Source organism: Thermobia domestica, chromosome 2, assembly GCF_964235325.1.
Source record: "Thermobia domestica chromosome 2, izTheDome1.hap1.1, whole genome shotgun sequence".
Lineage (NCBI taxonomy): Eukaryota > Metazoa > Arthropoda > Insecta > Zygentoma > Lepismatidae > Thermobia > Thermobia domestica.
Window position 1 is genome coordinate 388,607,539 of NC_137455.1, and position 16,328 is coordinate 388,623,866.

General features: G+C 36.2%; 1 protein-coding gene across 1 annotated transcript in view; it reads right to left on the reverse strand.

Moving 5' to 3' along the window:
* LOC145678912 (uncharacterized) overlaps positions 1-15,334 on the reverse strand; it is a 51,865-nt gene extending 36,531 nt beyond the window's left edge. Inside the window, exon 1 of the mRNA XM_081749520.1 lies at positions 15,085-15,334. The gene's annotated coding sequence lies outside the window, so the exon portion shown is untranslated. The remainder of the gene's footprint in view (positions 1-15,084) is intronic.
* Positions 15,335-16,328: the final 994 nt, after the last annotated feature.

Consider the following 16,328-nt stretch of genomic DNA (forward strand, 5'->3'; position numbering starts at 1 on the left):
ATAATTGAATGAAGTTACTGTGTTTTACGTTAACGTGTCGATGGCCAGCCCCCATTTCAAATATACCCCCATTCATCATACTCTTACAAAATTTATCCACCTCCCGGTAAATGCGAACGTTGCATTTTTATTTAACATTGGGCGCATAAAGAATGTACAGCACAAACAGCTCGTCCGATTAAAAATATTCCTTCACTTTAGACAGAAAACATTATATTTGGAGACGGTTTCCCATCTTCCATTTTGTTGTAACTCTGATAATAACAGAGTTACTCTATGTCAGGGGACCTTTGAAACACCCTGTATATTAGATACATGTTCAGTGCCTCATTCGAAAGGACACATAATGGTGAACAACTTTCATAAGGGATGTTAAGCCTGTAATTTTGTTACAGTCACATAATTACTCCGTTTGTTATTCTGTCTGCCGTAAATGACCACCAACGGCGCCCATATTGGATTTAACGACCTTCCAGACTGAATATTCTTGAGGATTTTTTCAGGTTTGCTTACAATGTGCTCAGCATCATTATTGCAATTTGTTAAAGGTAAAGTGTCTTTTTTACGTACGTTGACTGAACTAGTAGGAATACGTTTCTAGTCTCAAAATAATTCACGTACGTTTCATCCTGTTGGTGTCGAGATTTGACTACTACGATGTATTCATTTTTTATGTGAATGTGACAAATGAAAAAAATACTTCAGATTTGCGGTTAAAATGTCATTCACCAAACGCAACATAAGGAACTATATTTGAAAGTGCTACAAACGGATTTGTTAACAGTAATTTACAATTCTGGTTTTGCTGACCACGCTTATGAAGGGAAACACAGAAGAAAACGAATCGCAGTGACTGACCTACGAGTGTCCATGTTAATAATTCTCTTTAAGCTGATTGTTCGACATAAAGATATAGCAGAAAAAAGTTAATATTTTTTATCTTATTTCAAATTACAAGTACTTGGAATGCAGTTGTTGTGAAGATTAAAACTGATGAAAAGAAACATGAAAATATGAATACAAATGGAGTTCAGAATGCTTAATTTTGGCTTTTGTTGAAGTTAGACTAAGTTGTGTAGTGTTTTTGTGTTTCTTAGAGTAATTTATTTATCTTGTTTAGCATCTTGCGAATATCAAGTTTTTATTATTTTTTTTTAAAAGAAAATTTACGAAGATAAAAATTTGGAAGAATACCTCTGTGCCGTAACTTTCTAGCTGAATCAAAATGAAATAATCAATCACCATTGAAAAAGAGAAAAACTCAATTATTAATATGTGGAGCACTTGTTAATTCCATTTTTTAACTACATGACAAAATTACTGGTCGAACTTTTGCTAAGCCTCTATTTGTCCAATCCCTTCTTCTAATTCTGGGATCACTTGTCAAAAACGATTAATTTTGGGAAGAAAACCAGCTTGATCAATTTGAAAGGGTAGAAAATATCCCATCGAACATTTTTTTTTTTTTAAATTTTTTCCAAAACTCAGAATTCTACAGAAATCTCGCCAACTTTTCAGAGAACTACGTTGAAATACTTGAGAACTGTCACTTCTTTTGAAATGTTGAAATGCTTTCGCTTCATGGTCCACCAAGTTCTACCGCGATGGAACCCATGATCTTCCAGAACGTTGGCAGAAGGTCATCGATGCTGATGGGGACTATTTTTGATCTTCCAGGTACATCTTAGGTGACATATCTATGTTCGAAGGTGGTAGGTACAAAAGCGACAGAACTTTCTTGGTTACTTTTATAAATTATTGCTTAAGAATGATGCTACAAAGAGAAAAATTTTAGTTGTACTCAAAATGCTTGCTGTCAAAATCCTTTCCCAGTATAATCAACGAAGTTGTGGTCTAAATAAATAAGCTGAGCAAGTGCTTAGATGAAATGTCAAAAATGAGGACTCTCGTACCAAAAATGAGGACTTAAATCCGTGGCTGATTCTTATTTTGTCAGCTAAAATACCAACAGGAAAGTAATTATCATTTAGGTAGGATGCAAAGCTGATAACTAATTTTCTAAGTATCACAATCACGTTGTAAGCACGACGGAAGCGCTACCAAGCAATCCACAATGGCTCAGCGAGCATCCCGCCGCCGGACAGCTATCTGCTAGTCTCGATTCGGCTGATGCGACTGTTCGTATCGCTTACTATTCCCTTTCGCGCCTCTCAAGTTTGTCGGTATATTATCATGAGTATGAAACGTTGAATTATTCTGAATCGTGTTTTGTTTACGAAAAGAAAATCCTTCTGCAGCCGTAATTTTTATTTACAGAGTAGACAATCTTTGAGGGATTAATTTTCATCTAGAAGTTAGCCGATCTTTCTGCAGTCAGCTTTTTCTTTGTGCGACATTGTTGCAGCATCGACCATTGTTTTGCTTTGGGGTAAGAACTTATACATTGTTTCACATGCAACGCAATTTTCATTCAGTTGTAATAAACCGACATTAATACAGAAGCTGCACGTATTAACCTTATTGTTATATACTAATTTATAAGTGATATAAATTCAAATTTCTAATTTGTCTTTCATCGAAAGGAACATTCACCCCATTAGATGAGTGCAATCCTAACACACACTAGAAAGCAACAAGCGAGCAATGCCTCGTGGCAATGCACCTGTGAACAAAGCACATGAACAACTGGAGAACACTATGACAACACATGATGTCAAATCATATCCATATGTCCTCGCTCACAAAAAAACATCAACAGTACGACACGATGTGACTCGACGGTAGTAATGAATCTAGAGGAATAGATACGTTCTCAACACTGGAACCAACAGAACTAAATCACTGAATCGAATCAAACCAAGGTTAAAAAAAAATGCCCGAATAGCACCATATAATTTTAATGGTACAGATTGATTATACGGGCCCATAGATTTGTAAAATGTACAGAAAGAAATATGTAATAATATTTTAATAGAGTAGTGTGTAAATAAAAATATTGTGTGTTCTTAGCTGAGATGCGTATTTACGTGAAAATACATTAAAGAAAGTCTAACGTGGTATGCACGTATTCGCCCATAGTAGGTAGTGACGGATGGACAATTTCTAAAATTCAGAGAATAAATTAGTAATAATATTGTAATAGAGCAGTATGTGAAGAACCGAAGTACATTCTGTTGTTACACACGACACGGATTTGTACGCAGAAAAGAGTAATTGAAATGTAACATGCTGCACACATTTTCCTTTATGTAGCCATTGAGCACAGAGTATAAAGTGAAGGAAGGTAATTCAGGGTATACGAAAGTGAAGAGTTAAGAAGTGGAACCATTGAAGTATTGGTGAAGTCTGAGTATGTTACAACTCGTCAGCAAGAAAGAGTGGTAAGATGTGAAGAATAGTAAAAGGGAATTTTTTATTTTTTCAGATTTGTAAGTGAAAGCGTAAATGAAGGGACCAATCACATATCTTTGTATCATGAAAACAGTTGTCTTCCACAATCCTCGTTTACGCGCCTGCTCTCTACGAACGCAACCCTTCGCTAACGCTCGGGCGCCCTGCCCTGACTCAGAGAGCACTCGTGCTCTTTAGTGGCCATCTAGCACAGATTGGTTGATGTTTTTGCACAAGACCTATCAAACTGAATCTGCACGTTTTTAATTATGATTATTTTATCACACGTCTTTTTTCGCTATATATTGTGTGCTTACTTAGAAGTATTGGGTAGTGCCTTCCATTTCAACTCAGGCAAAAAAAAAAAAAAAAAAAAAAAAAAAAAATAAAAATAAAAATAAATAAATAAATAAAAAAATAAAAAAAAATAAAAAATTGTACTATCACCATCTCAGATATTGTTGAAACTTTTTTTTATAGCAACTAGACATGTTTTTAAGAGACCCATATTTTTTGTTTTGTCGAAAGAAAAAGAAATTCCCGCCAAGTAATGGGCCATCAAAGACGGGGAGTACAATTTATGAATTGTAAAAGACATGGAAAATAGTCAACTTCCGAGCCCCACCATTCAGCTATGGAGACAGGTAGAGTTGTAATTCTTATTGTTGTGTGTACATAAGGATATAAATAAACTATATTTTATTATACTTTGGTTTGCGCATGCGTATCTTTTTGTACATAAATTAACAAATGAACGTCAGTTTATCTGGAAAGTCGAAGTTTGCGATTTTTTTTGAGCACTTACGGTTCGAATTTTGAAATTCTGTTTTCACGGTTGGTAAGACCTAGTTACCCGCTTTCTGAAAAAAAAAATTGTGTCGCTTCTGTGTGCAACCGTTTTATCGCAAACAAATCGAGAAATTGTAAAATTTTCAAAAATCGCCATTTTCTCGAAAACACCATATTTTAAAATTTTGCCAGATGGTTCAACTTTACATGAATAATAAACACACACCAAGTACCATTCTCGACCAATGCTTCATGAATTAACTACAGCCTTTTGAAGTTAGCGAAGTTTCATTAACTTTGATGTCACAGTTAGCAACACTGGAAACAATAAAAATGCAATGATTTGATGATGTTTGTGGTTTACATTCATTAAATGAAGAATAAAAGGTTTTCCTGATTGGTTTTTTATTATTTTGATCAAAAAGGCTCTCTGAAATAGTAAAATGAGCCTCCTCCCTTTTCTTCCGTTTTTTTTAAACGAAGTAATCTTAGGTAGAAATTACGATTACGAAACACAAATTTTAAGTTCACTTACTTAAAATGGTCTTCGGAAAGAAAATTTCACTTTTTTTTTTTTTTTTTTTTTTTTTTTACATGGACCAATCATTTGCTTGCTTGTGTCTTCTTCGCTAATAGCATGTAAACGTGCAGATGCTCCAATAAATGTTGGTACACTCACAACTCGTCCAGAGGTGGATCCAGGGAAACGATCGCTCTCCAAGAAAAAACTTTCTTATTTTATAGCTATATAAATAAAACCCATCCCAGAGATTAGAGCTCTTAAAAGTAGCTCTAAGTAGCAGTATTACACCTCCCCCCCCCCAGAAGTCCGTCCTGGATCCACCCCTGCGTAGCACATTGTCGATAATCACAAAACACTTATTTTCGTTTCCCTTATGCTCTTCTGGAAACCTGTACCCTTCTGAAGGTCTATATGGAAGCATAAACAGCACTTCAACTTTACGTAATTCATGATTTATTCATAATTCTGCTAGCACCACTGGTTATTATACGTATATGCAAGGGCACCGATCCTGTGGGGAAGGGGGGAAAGACCCGGGGCCCCCAAAGCTGATGTGGACCCCCTATTGTATTTATGAATATACAATATTTGGCATAATTTGAATGCAATTTGTCTTAAAATCCTTATATACAGTATATACCTTTTGCATCTGAATGCCCCTTCGCCTTCCCAGAGAAATCGGCGCCTTTGCGCCTATGTATGTAACAAAAGTTTCTTTTTGCAAACTCCTTAAATCTACACTTTGAATTGCAAAAGCTCGATTTTAGGGGAAGCATGAAGTTAGTTTATGGTGACCCGTTAATGTCATTTTCCAAAAGCCAAAGGTGACTTCGTTGAATCCCAGTTACCGGTCGCATACTTTCCCATTCTTGCTTTTTTTTTCTTCTTTCTTTCTTCCGGAAGTTGTCGAATTCAGTTCCAGGCTACAAAACGAGAGCTATACCCGGAGTTTGTACTTGCACTATACTCACGAATTCTTCTGCGGTTTTAATAGTGTGTATCGAGATCATTGTTTTTGCCTAAGGTTATGCCGCATTCTTTACATCTCCCCCCCTCCCGCAAATACCGTCGCAGAGACCCTAGCATGGCCGGTATCACTGCAAAACCACTGCTTTATCGGAACTGTCTGCATATCGGACATCTGAAAGCGATTTTTAAAGTGGGATACAGCACAATCAGAAATCACTGACACGGTTTGGGAAATTGTAGACACTTATTTTCACGTATTCGAACTTTTTTCTATAAAATTTATTTTGGCAATGAGTATTCTTCTTCGAGTATTTTTAGAATCTTGTCTATGGCTTGAGCCGAATCGTGTGTTTTGTCGTCACTTATTACAACAAAACTGTCAGTTGTTACATATTCCGGTGAGAACTCTGAATTTCACTTTGCAGAATAACAGTCCAATTTTCAACAATCCAAGTCTACATGAAGTAAAATAGAATTTGTATCTTGAAATTTTATACGATGCTTTTCGGTAGCAATTAATTCTCTTTGGATTTTCTCGATGTAGTCATGAATTACAATTCTTACAGTTAAGCCAGCAATGTATGATACGAAAACAAAAAGTGGCACAAACGAGATCATTGTTTTTCCATATGGCGTACGTAACACTTTCATTTTCAACAAGATCAATAGTTAAAGACTCCACAGTTGTTCCTTCCACGCCAGGATATTCACCACATTCTTGAAGAAGACAGCTGTCATTTTCTACGGATCATACTACTAAAGAAAACAGGCCACTCATGACAGCTTCAATACAGGTTGCACCTTTGATTTATTGCAACGCAGTAGCAGCTAACTTAAAATTTGCAAAATCCACACACACACTTCCCTCGCAGGTTGCGAACTGACCCCACTTTAGTCGAATACTATAAAATTCCGAGTGACCCATTCTTATGCTGGCATTGTTTTGTTTAAAAAGTCCGTAAATTTCTTTGATGGAACGCGTAAGGAAATATTTTGATTTTTTTCTAACTTTTTGTCCTTTTTCGATCACTGTAATGACATCGCACTTAATTGAGACTTTTTCTGGAGCATTCCAAATCATCACTGAGGTAATAGTTCAGGCTTTTTATAGATCATCAGAACTTATTGGATGGCCATTTCAAGTAAACTTAAAATTTGTGTGTTTCGTAATCGTAATTTCCATCTAAGATTACTTCGGTTTAAGAAAACGGAGGAGTAGGGGAAGCTCATTTTACTATTTCAGAGAGCATTTTTGATCAAAATAAAAAGAAGTCAGGAAAACCTTTTATTCTTCATTTAATGAATGTGAACCACAAACATCATCAAATTGTTGCACTTTTATTGTTTCCAGTGTTGCTAATAGTGACAACAAAGTTAACGAATCTTTCCTAACTTCAAAAGGCTGTAGTTAATTCATGAAGCATTGGTCGAGAATGGTATTTGGTGTGTTTATTATTCATGAAAAAGTTGAACCATCTGACAAAATTTCAAAATTTTAAAATATGGTGTTTTCGAGAAAATGGCACCCAGAAATGGTGATTTTTGAAAATTTTACCATTTCTCGAATTTTTTGCGACAAAACAGTTGCACACAGAAGCGATACATTTTTTTTTTACCGGAAAGCGGGTAACTAGGTCTTACCAATCGTGAAAACATAATTTCAAAATTCGAACCGTAAGTGCTCGAAAAAAATTCGCAAATTTCGACTTCCCAGATAAACTGACGTTTATTTGTTAATTTATGTACAAAAAGATACGCATGTGCAAACCAAACTATAATAAAATACACCCTCCATTCCAAAAGAAACCGAACGTTTTAAAAAAACAAAAAAGCAATGTACATTTTGGAACAAATCATTTTTATTAATCAATGTATTCCCCTTCTGCATCGATACACATATTTGCATGCTCCAACAAGTTGTCAAACGACTTCTCCATGTCCTTTATTGGAATGGTCTTTAGGACGGCGGGCGTCGCCTTCTCAATGGCATCAATCGATGCGTGCCACTTTCCTTTCATCGCCAAATGCAGTTTCGGGAACAGATAGAAATCGCACGGAGCGAGATCTGGTGAATAGGGCGGATGATGCAACCGAATAATGTGATTTTTGACCAAAAATTCAGTTACAAGTCGCGAACGATGTGATGGTGCATTATCGTCCAAAAGAGTCCAACTGCCGATTTCGCGATATTCGGGCCGAATACGACGAATTCTTGCCAGCAAACGCTTCATGACGCCCAAGTAAAACTCTCCAGTGACTGTTTGGCCGGGCTGAACAAATTCTTTGTGGATAATTCCTTTTGAATCGTAAAAACAAATCAGCATCACCTTAACTTTTGACTTCACCAAGCGACTTTTTTTGGGTGTTCCTTCATCCGGCGCTCTCCATTCAGCACTTTGCCGCTTTGTTTCGGGCTCATATTCAAAACACCACGTCTCGTCACCAGTTACAATCGATTTCAAGAAGTTTCGATCCTGCCGAGCACTTTTAACGATGTCTTTGCAATGCGCAATTCGATCAACTTTTTGGTCTTCGGTGAGTTTGTGGGGTACAAACCGCGAATTATCCTTCTTAAGGCACTAAACTTCGGTCAAAATGCGGTATGCGGTTGTTTGAGGAATGCCTAATTCCATTTCAATAACTTTCACCGACGATTTTTTGTTATGTTTGATGAATTCACGCACTTTTTCGATGTTTTCTTCCGATAATCCGGTTCTGGGACGGCCTGATCTTTCGTCATCATCCAGCGTCTCTCTACCCGATTTGAATCGCCTGAACCACTCGTAAACTTGCGTACGGGATAGACACTCATCACCATATGCATTTTGTAGCATTTGGTGCGTTTCACTAAAAGTTTTACCCAGTTTAACACAAAACTCAATTGCAGCTCGTTGTTTGAAACTCATTTGCTGACCGATGTACACAACACACTGGCAGTTGAAACGCAATAACTTTGTTGCCGTGCATCCAAATACCATGACATTTATACCAGTTGTCAATGAGGGACTACGCCATCTACCGGTAAAATATTACAACAGATGGCACTAGTGGTACTATTTGTTTTCAAAAGTTCAGTTTCTTTTGGAATGGAGGGTGTATAGTTTATTTATATCCTTATGTACATACAACAATAAGAATTATAACTCCACCTGTCTCCATAGCTGAATGGTGGGGCTCGGAAGTATTTTCCATGTCTTTTACAATTCATAAATTGTACTCCCCGTCTTTGATGGCCCATTACTTGGCGGGAAAAGTTTTTTTTTTTCGACAAAACAAAAAATATGGGTCTCTTAAAAACATGTCTAGTTGCTATAAAAAAAGTTTCAACAATATCTGAGATGGTGATGGTACATGCTCTGCTTGAATTGAGATGGAAGGCACCGGGTTAAGTTCAGAGTTGCCCTCCGCTTTTATAAAAATTAGGAAAGTTTACAGGAGAAATAAGGTAAGATATGATGATTTTGAGTTGTTATGTGACGTTTGCTTAATATGAAGAGAATCTATTAACTTTCTGTGAGGCCGACTGAGTACTGAAGTTAAGAAAGTTTAAATTTAGAAGGAACAAACGCGGAGTCCCGTACTGATCAGCTAATTGCTTCTTATATCGTTTCTTATTGTTATCCATCAGGTAGACTTAGTTTCTTTATATTTGCTCTTAACGTCTTTTTACTTATGTTTTAAGTTCGGACCAGCCGAAGGAAATAAACCTATAAACTAGACTGTTATACTTGATCAATGCAGGGGTGAATAACTACTTTTGGGCCACTCTGCATATGTAGGAAAAGGTGGCAATGAAGGGAACATTTTTCGAAAGGCCAGAGCTACCTTTGGAGAAAGTGTTGCTGTTTGAAGTTTCGTAGTGCCTTTTGAAATGAAACAAACAGTCATCTATTGAATTGAATTGAAGTTGTGATGGATTGGAGTATTTATGGTTGGGAAGCGTGTGTCGACTGGGCGATAAGGAATTCAATGAAAGAAGTAGCGGAACTGTACAAGCCGAAGTTCTGAAGGTAAGTGAAAGGCAGGATTCTAGAACACTGGTTTCCCTTTAAATTCAGTTGTATAAGAATGGGCATTACTCGAGCAGACGGTGCTACCAATTTTTCAAACATTTCTTACATTTTCAGGTTAGTTTAGAGCTTTGTATTTGTTTTAGCAGAGCATACACTAAATGAGGAACTCCATTACTACTTGGAGATTGACTCTAGGAGGAATCAGTATTAATATAGTGTGGACGAATGGCATAGAAAGCACAATGCATAAAAGACGAACTAATTTGTGCTCGGTGGCTACTAAAAAGCACGAAAGCTATCTAACCGAGTTAGGACTGGAGCATAGGACGGGACACGAGTGTCAGCGAACTTAGGAAATTTCGTCACCGGTAATTTTGTCACCAAAATATTAGCATGTAGGTTATTTCGTCACCACAAATATTGACATAGTAATTTCGTCACCTGTAATTTTGTCACCAAAATATTAGCATGTAGGAAATTTTGTCATGGTAATTTTTTTCACCTTTGTTGAACTAAGTAGAGAATAAGTAAACAACCAAAACAGCTAACCTTATCTTAATCAAACTTGGAAAACAATTCAGTTGGTTTCGACTCTGGAAAATCGAAGTTTCGGATACTCGACGCAAGAACAAACAGCAGTAAAAGGACATAATGTCAGCTTCAGTAAATGTTAAATCACACATAAAATGGGCCACTAATGGATTTATATATCACTATTTACAAATATTTGACCAATATCAGAATTTCAGAACAGAAAATAACAAAACATGTTCATTTTCTACTATTCATAACATTATAGGAAACAACTATCAGTTTTTTTTTCAAACATTTAGTTCCAGTGTTATACGTTATGCACAAAGACTGGAACCGTTTTTGCAAAATATGAAACACTCTTCTAATTGTCTTTTTTGGTGGTTGACGCACAGCATCTTGACGAAGCACAGTTGAAACTGCTGTTTCAACTTGTTGAATTCCATGAATAAACTTCCAAATAGGTGGTTGGGACATTCCTACCACATGATGAAACTTCTAGTTCCACAATTCACAAATATTATTTGTCCTAGAATTGCTGTTCAGGGTGGCTTGGTGAACATTCCAAATGTCTGGGTGATTTAGAGGGGGCACATTACGTAAACGAATATTCCCAGACCGAGCTTTAACACGGCAATACGTGCGGAACACGTAAGTACTATCAAAGTAGTCCATAAGTTCTAGCTCTTGTTCCGAAGACTCTTGTATTCCTGATGCACATCTGCTACGGGAAGAAATGTCAATTCGTTCATTTTCTCGAAAAATAAACGAACATTTTCATTGCTCTTGTACCGTTCAGTGAATCCAAGCTCTTGGACCTTCCTCAACGTTGACTGAGTCAGATAAAAAAAAAGCAACGCTGTAAGCGAGTTGAATTTCCAAAAGTTGCTTTTAGAGCCTGCATTTCCGCTATCTCGAAATCCATAACCACAGTTACAGGGATCGGATATTCACTTAAATCACTGCACTGATGCACCACCGCACGAAACAGTTCTTCATATGAATTTTGTGTCTTGCTCTGCATTAGGGCGTACACCTAGTAAAGGAAGTCTTACTTCAAGTAATATATACGTACGTGAGACTTTTTTTTTAAAAAAAGGAGCCACTGAAAAGTTGTCGTCCACCATGCATGTTTCACTTCTCAATAGCTCCATAAGGCTATATTTAAAGGAAACTTCCAGAAATACTTATACGTTTTTCTTCCTTTATATAAATTTGTTTTCTTCACATATATCCAATAACAATTTGCCAATGTTTACTCAGAGTTGAAATATAATATTCTTCCTTCAATAGCTCCTAAAAATGATCACTCTTTTCACATGACTCAGTTAACGTGGAGGAAGGTCCAAGAGTTTGAGGTCAGAGAACGGTACAACAACGATGCAAATTTTCGTCTACTTTGCAGGAAAATTAACGGATTGGATATGTAACCATATTTGTTTGCTATTTTATTCTGAAATTTTGATATTGGCGAAACTTAATATTTGTAAATAGTGATATATTCACCATGTTGCCTGTGCTTTTAACATTTGCTGAAGCTGGCACTATTTTCTTCTACTGGCGCTTGCTCCTACGTCGAGTACCCGAAACTTCAATTTTGCAAAGTTCAACACCAACCGAATTGTTTTCCAAGTTTGATTAAAATAACGTAAGCTGTTTTGGTCATTTGCGTTCCCTCTATTTAGTTCAAGGGCGAAAAATAACCGTGACAAAATTTCCTATATGATAATATTTCTGTGATAAAATTACCGGAAACCTTTTTTTTTCTTATCTGAAATACGATATTTAAAATATGTACTTCTTAATTTAATAATATATCGATTATGCTGCATAGTTTTGCTTCAGTTGAAGGTTAAGGAAAGCAACTTCAAAAACTTTTTCGAGTTCATTCTTTGTACTTGTATTATGCTCTAAAAGAAACCTGTGATGAAATTATCGTGACAAAATTTTCGCTGACGAAATTACCTATATGGCAATATTTTGGTTACGAAATTACCGTGACGAACTTTCCGGTGACGAAATTACCGCCGCCCGTGTCAGCGAAGGGGTGCGTCCGTAGGGAGCAGGGAGTTAGTGATGTAGTGTATACGCATAAACGAGGGTAGTGAAAAGGGTACGCATACAATACTTTTATTACGAATCAAAATTCATTTCAATATGCTGTGCACTGACAGCAATTACTTATATTCGAATTAAATTCCTTCACGAAAACTATTTCACATCGTATTTTACCTATAAATTTTCTATTTGGTAGAATCATCAGCTCGAGTGAAACCTAAGAATAGAAAACAACGTTTCATGCTGGGCTTTTAACCCTTCATTCGTTATCGCTCGCTCGACAATACTGTGTGAATTAAGTATTGAAATGTTACACAGCTGAACCGAACGAAACCTAACCTAAAATAACCTAATCTACGCTACGCTAACAATTTTTAATGTCTTCATTCCGGATATAGTATACATGAAGCTGCATCAGTTCCCGAAGGAGCAGGACGCTCATACTTTTAGGGATTATTCATTGAGTATGTACGAACTTACAAAGGCAGTAACAAAGCGACTTTTATTTACTTATCGAGTGATACGAAAATAAAAAAGAACGTACCTGTACTTTATATCTGCATGTGTAGTGCCCTTGTACTTTATCTATGACTGTGTGTGTATGGGGGAGAGGAAATTTAACGCATATCGCATGTCTTCTGCACATGGATACTTCTTACTATTGCACTACGTAGACAATTTATGGTATTTCATGTAGAAGTGGTAATAGAGCACAGAAGAAACGCAGATCAGGGGGTTCTCATGTATACTATTACCTTAATTCCTTCTTTTGTAGGTTTGAAACTGGATGGGTAACTCTATGAGCCAAAGTGTTTCTAATATACAGTCTGTTACAAAATAACTGCACCACTTGCTAAAATTTCAAAGTTTTAATTTCTCTTAGAAAATTGTTAATTAATTTCATCTCTAAAGGGGCTCAATATATCAAACAATTGATCGCCATTGCATTTTGATACGTTTTTGTTTATTTCTACTCATAGATTTTGTGTGATCTTTGCTCAACAGGTGGCAGTGCATTCACTGTGCAAATGACTGACTCATGTATGCACAAGTGAATGGTGATCCGCTGATCGTTGTTGATGAAAACTTGTTCCGTACGTAACCTTTTGTGTTTATGAGTTATTGTTTATGATAAGTATATGATATTTGTGATTGATCCTCTATATTTAGTGTGATTACGTACTAGAAATGGGTAAAATACTGAACGACACATCGCCTCGTAAACAAGGGAAGATACTGTCGTTGTACTATCGTGGCCTTTCGCAATGTCAAACTGCAAAACAACTTGAACTGCATCATACAACGGTTGATGGAGTTATTAAAAATCAAACAATGTATAATATGTCCTCTCTGAGAAACAAATCTGGCTGAAGGCAAAAAACAAGCCTACGGATAGACAGAAAAATGGAGGCCCTAACTCGGACAAGCAGAGCATCATCTTCACGACAAATTGCTCAAACTGTGTCCGATGATACTGGTATTAGTGTAAGCTATGTAACAGTTGTTAGACGGCTAAAGGAACAAGGAGGTCGGAAGAAAGCACCTAGAAAGAATCCGATACTTAACGCAAATCAACTAAAAGCCAGGAAACACTTTCTTACCATGTACGAAGCGTGGGTGTTGAAGAATGGGAACAGGTGATTTTCTTCGTTGAAAAAAGTTTAGGGTGCTTGGGAATAACAGTGGCATCCGACTATGGATGAGAAGTTGGGAAGAACTTAATAGCAACTGTATATCGCCGACAGAGAAGTTTGGTGAGAGTGTAATGGTGTGGAGCTGTTTCACGTCAAAAGGTGTCGGAAGACTAGAAATTTGCAACAGATCAGTTAATGCACAGTATTACACGGACATTTTAAATCGTAAACTTCTAGTAACAGCAAGGGATCATTTCTGAGGCAAAAACTTATATTACTTCACATTTCAAGATGATAATGCGCCGTGTCACAGAGCTGCTGTTGTTAAGAAGTGGTTTCCAGACATGCATATCCAATGGTTGTGGTGGCCACCTAACTCTCCAGACATGAATCCTATTGAAAATGTATGGCATATCATGTCTCGCAAGCTTTCAGGGTAGTGCATCCAAACAAGGAAGGAGCTTATTGAAGGTGTGGTGCAAGTTTGGTTCCATGAGTTAGACGAATCCTTATGCCAGTCTCTCGTACACAGCATGCCAAGTAGGTTGGCAGCACTGAAAGCGAACATGGGAAACAAAGTACTGAATGAGGTATATAGCTACACAGAAAAGGGTTTTATACACTTAACAATACTGTTCTAGAAAAGTCGCATCCATTTCTTGTTCATTAATGAGATGTTAACATGTGTTCATACAAAGTGCATGAAAACAAATATGTTCATACTTTTTGTAATAATGGCTATTTGTAGCTTATTATTATATAATATATTGTATTTGGATCTTTTGTCTCTACATATGTAGTAGATAAAACACCAAACGATGTATAGAAATAATTTGAATCCATTGCAATTAATATCCTTTATAATATATATAACAATTCGCAAAATGTATCGATTTTTCTTAGGTGGTGGAGTTATTTTGTAACAGACTGTAGTTTGTTTTTCCTTTATTCTAAATTGACTTACATTTTTGGTTAAGCTGCGCATGATATTGATGTTTAAAATATTATTACAAATTTATTCTGTAAATTCTATAAATCTATGGATCCGTACAGTAAATCTGCACTCATCTTTACTTCCTATGTAAACATTTAACAGTTATTACTGCTGGCAACGATGTAGATTTTACTAAAAATGTGAATTCTCGTGTCACGCAAGTTAGCCGTTTTCTGGCAGTATTAGTTGTAGTTCTAGTGCACGTTCAATCTGAGAACTTACCATATATATACTTTATTATGCCTAAGCTAACTTTTTCTTCTCCAAAATCACTAACGGTTATTAATTTGTGTCACAGACATAACCAAATATTCCATCAAAAATTGTATCAAATGTTTCGCGAAAGTGCAATTTGAAGGTGTATGATACCAAGTTGTATAGAACTTTGATACAACTGTTCTAAATTAAAACATGCTCTATTCGTCTGTCCAACATTGCATCAAGGAAAACAGATGAAAATCACTGGGCGGTTGTTGCAGGGCTGCCAACTAAGTAGCTGGTAATTATTGTGCATGATCGTCAAAATTATGGTATTTTGTAGGGTATTATGGTCCGCTCCAAAAATCAAGCGTGATATACAGTAACTATTATTGCGCCCCCCATTTGTTTGTTTGTCAATTGGAAAGCTACTTATTTCGAGCTCTATTAATAATAATAATACTATTATTATGTGATAATAGCATGAACGTCGTTTCTCTTACGTATTGGTACAATAATATTTGAACGAAATAAATTGTCTCAAGCTTATGATGCACTAGACTACATTGTGCAGTAAAATTAGACTAACTAAAATATTCAGTGACAGAACTCGAGATATAGTTCAAATCAGGCCCGTAGCCAGCCCAAAAATGTAGAGGGGGCCCGGTAGAAGTTAGGGGGGGAAAGCCAACCATATAATAGTTCATCAAATAGTAACATCAGCAATTCGTCATATCTGCTCTTGAATGTTTTAGTATTTTGCTTCTACTTAATTCTATTATCCACTCTACACACACACATTAAGTTAATATTCTGTAATCTACATGAAAAAAACGTAAGACTATCCGAAACCATTATTATAATTTAAAATAAAGTGTGTTTTAAGCTTTGGTCAGTGTTTCTTTTGTCGAAAAAAAACGTAAATTTTATTAAATGGGTATTACTAACTACATGAATTAGAATTAAAATATAAATGTTTTAATAGTCCTACATGTGATACTAACATTAAGATCAAGAACGAGAGATGCTCTACTGTGAAATAAGGAAATTCAACTTTACTTAGGCTCTTGTTTAGGGTTAACTTGCGAAGTTGTCCTTCAGTTTTCATCTAAATTTTTAAAATTTACCCAGAAGAATTTGATATTTTGATTGCTTGTGTGTTGATAGCATGTAAGTGAAGCGTAATTTATGAGTAATAGCTTTTGATAAGTGGTTGTAAAGACGGGACTAATTCGCAAGTAGAGGGAACTACTTGTCTCTAGGTTCAG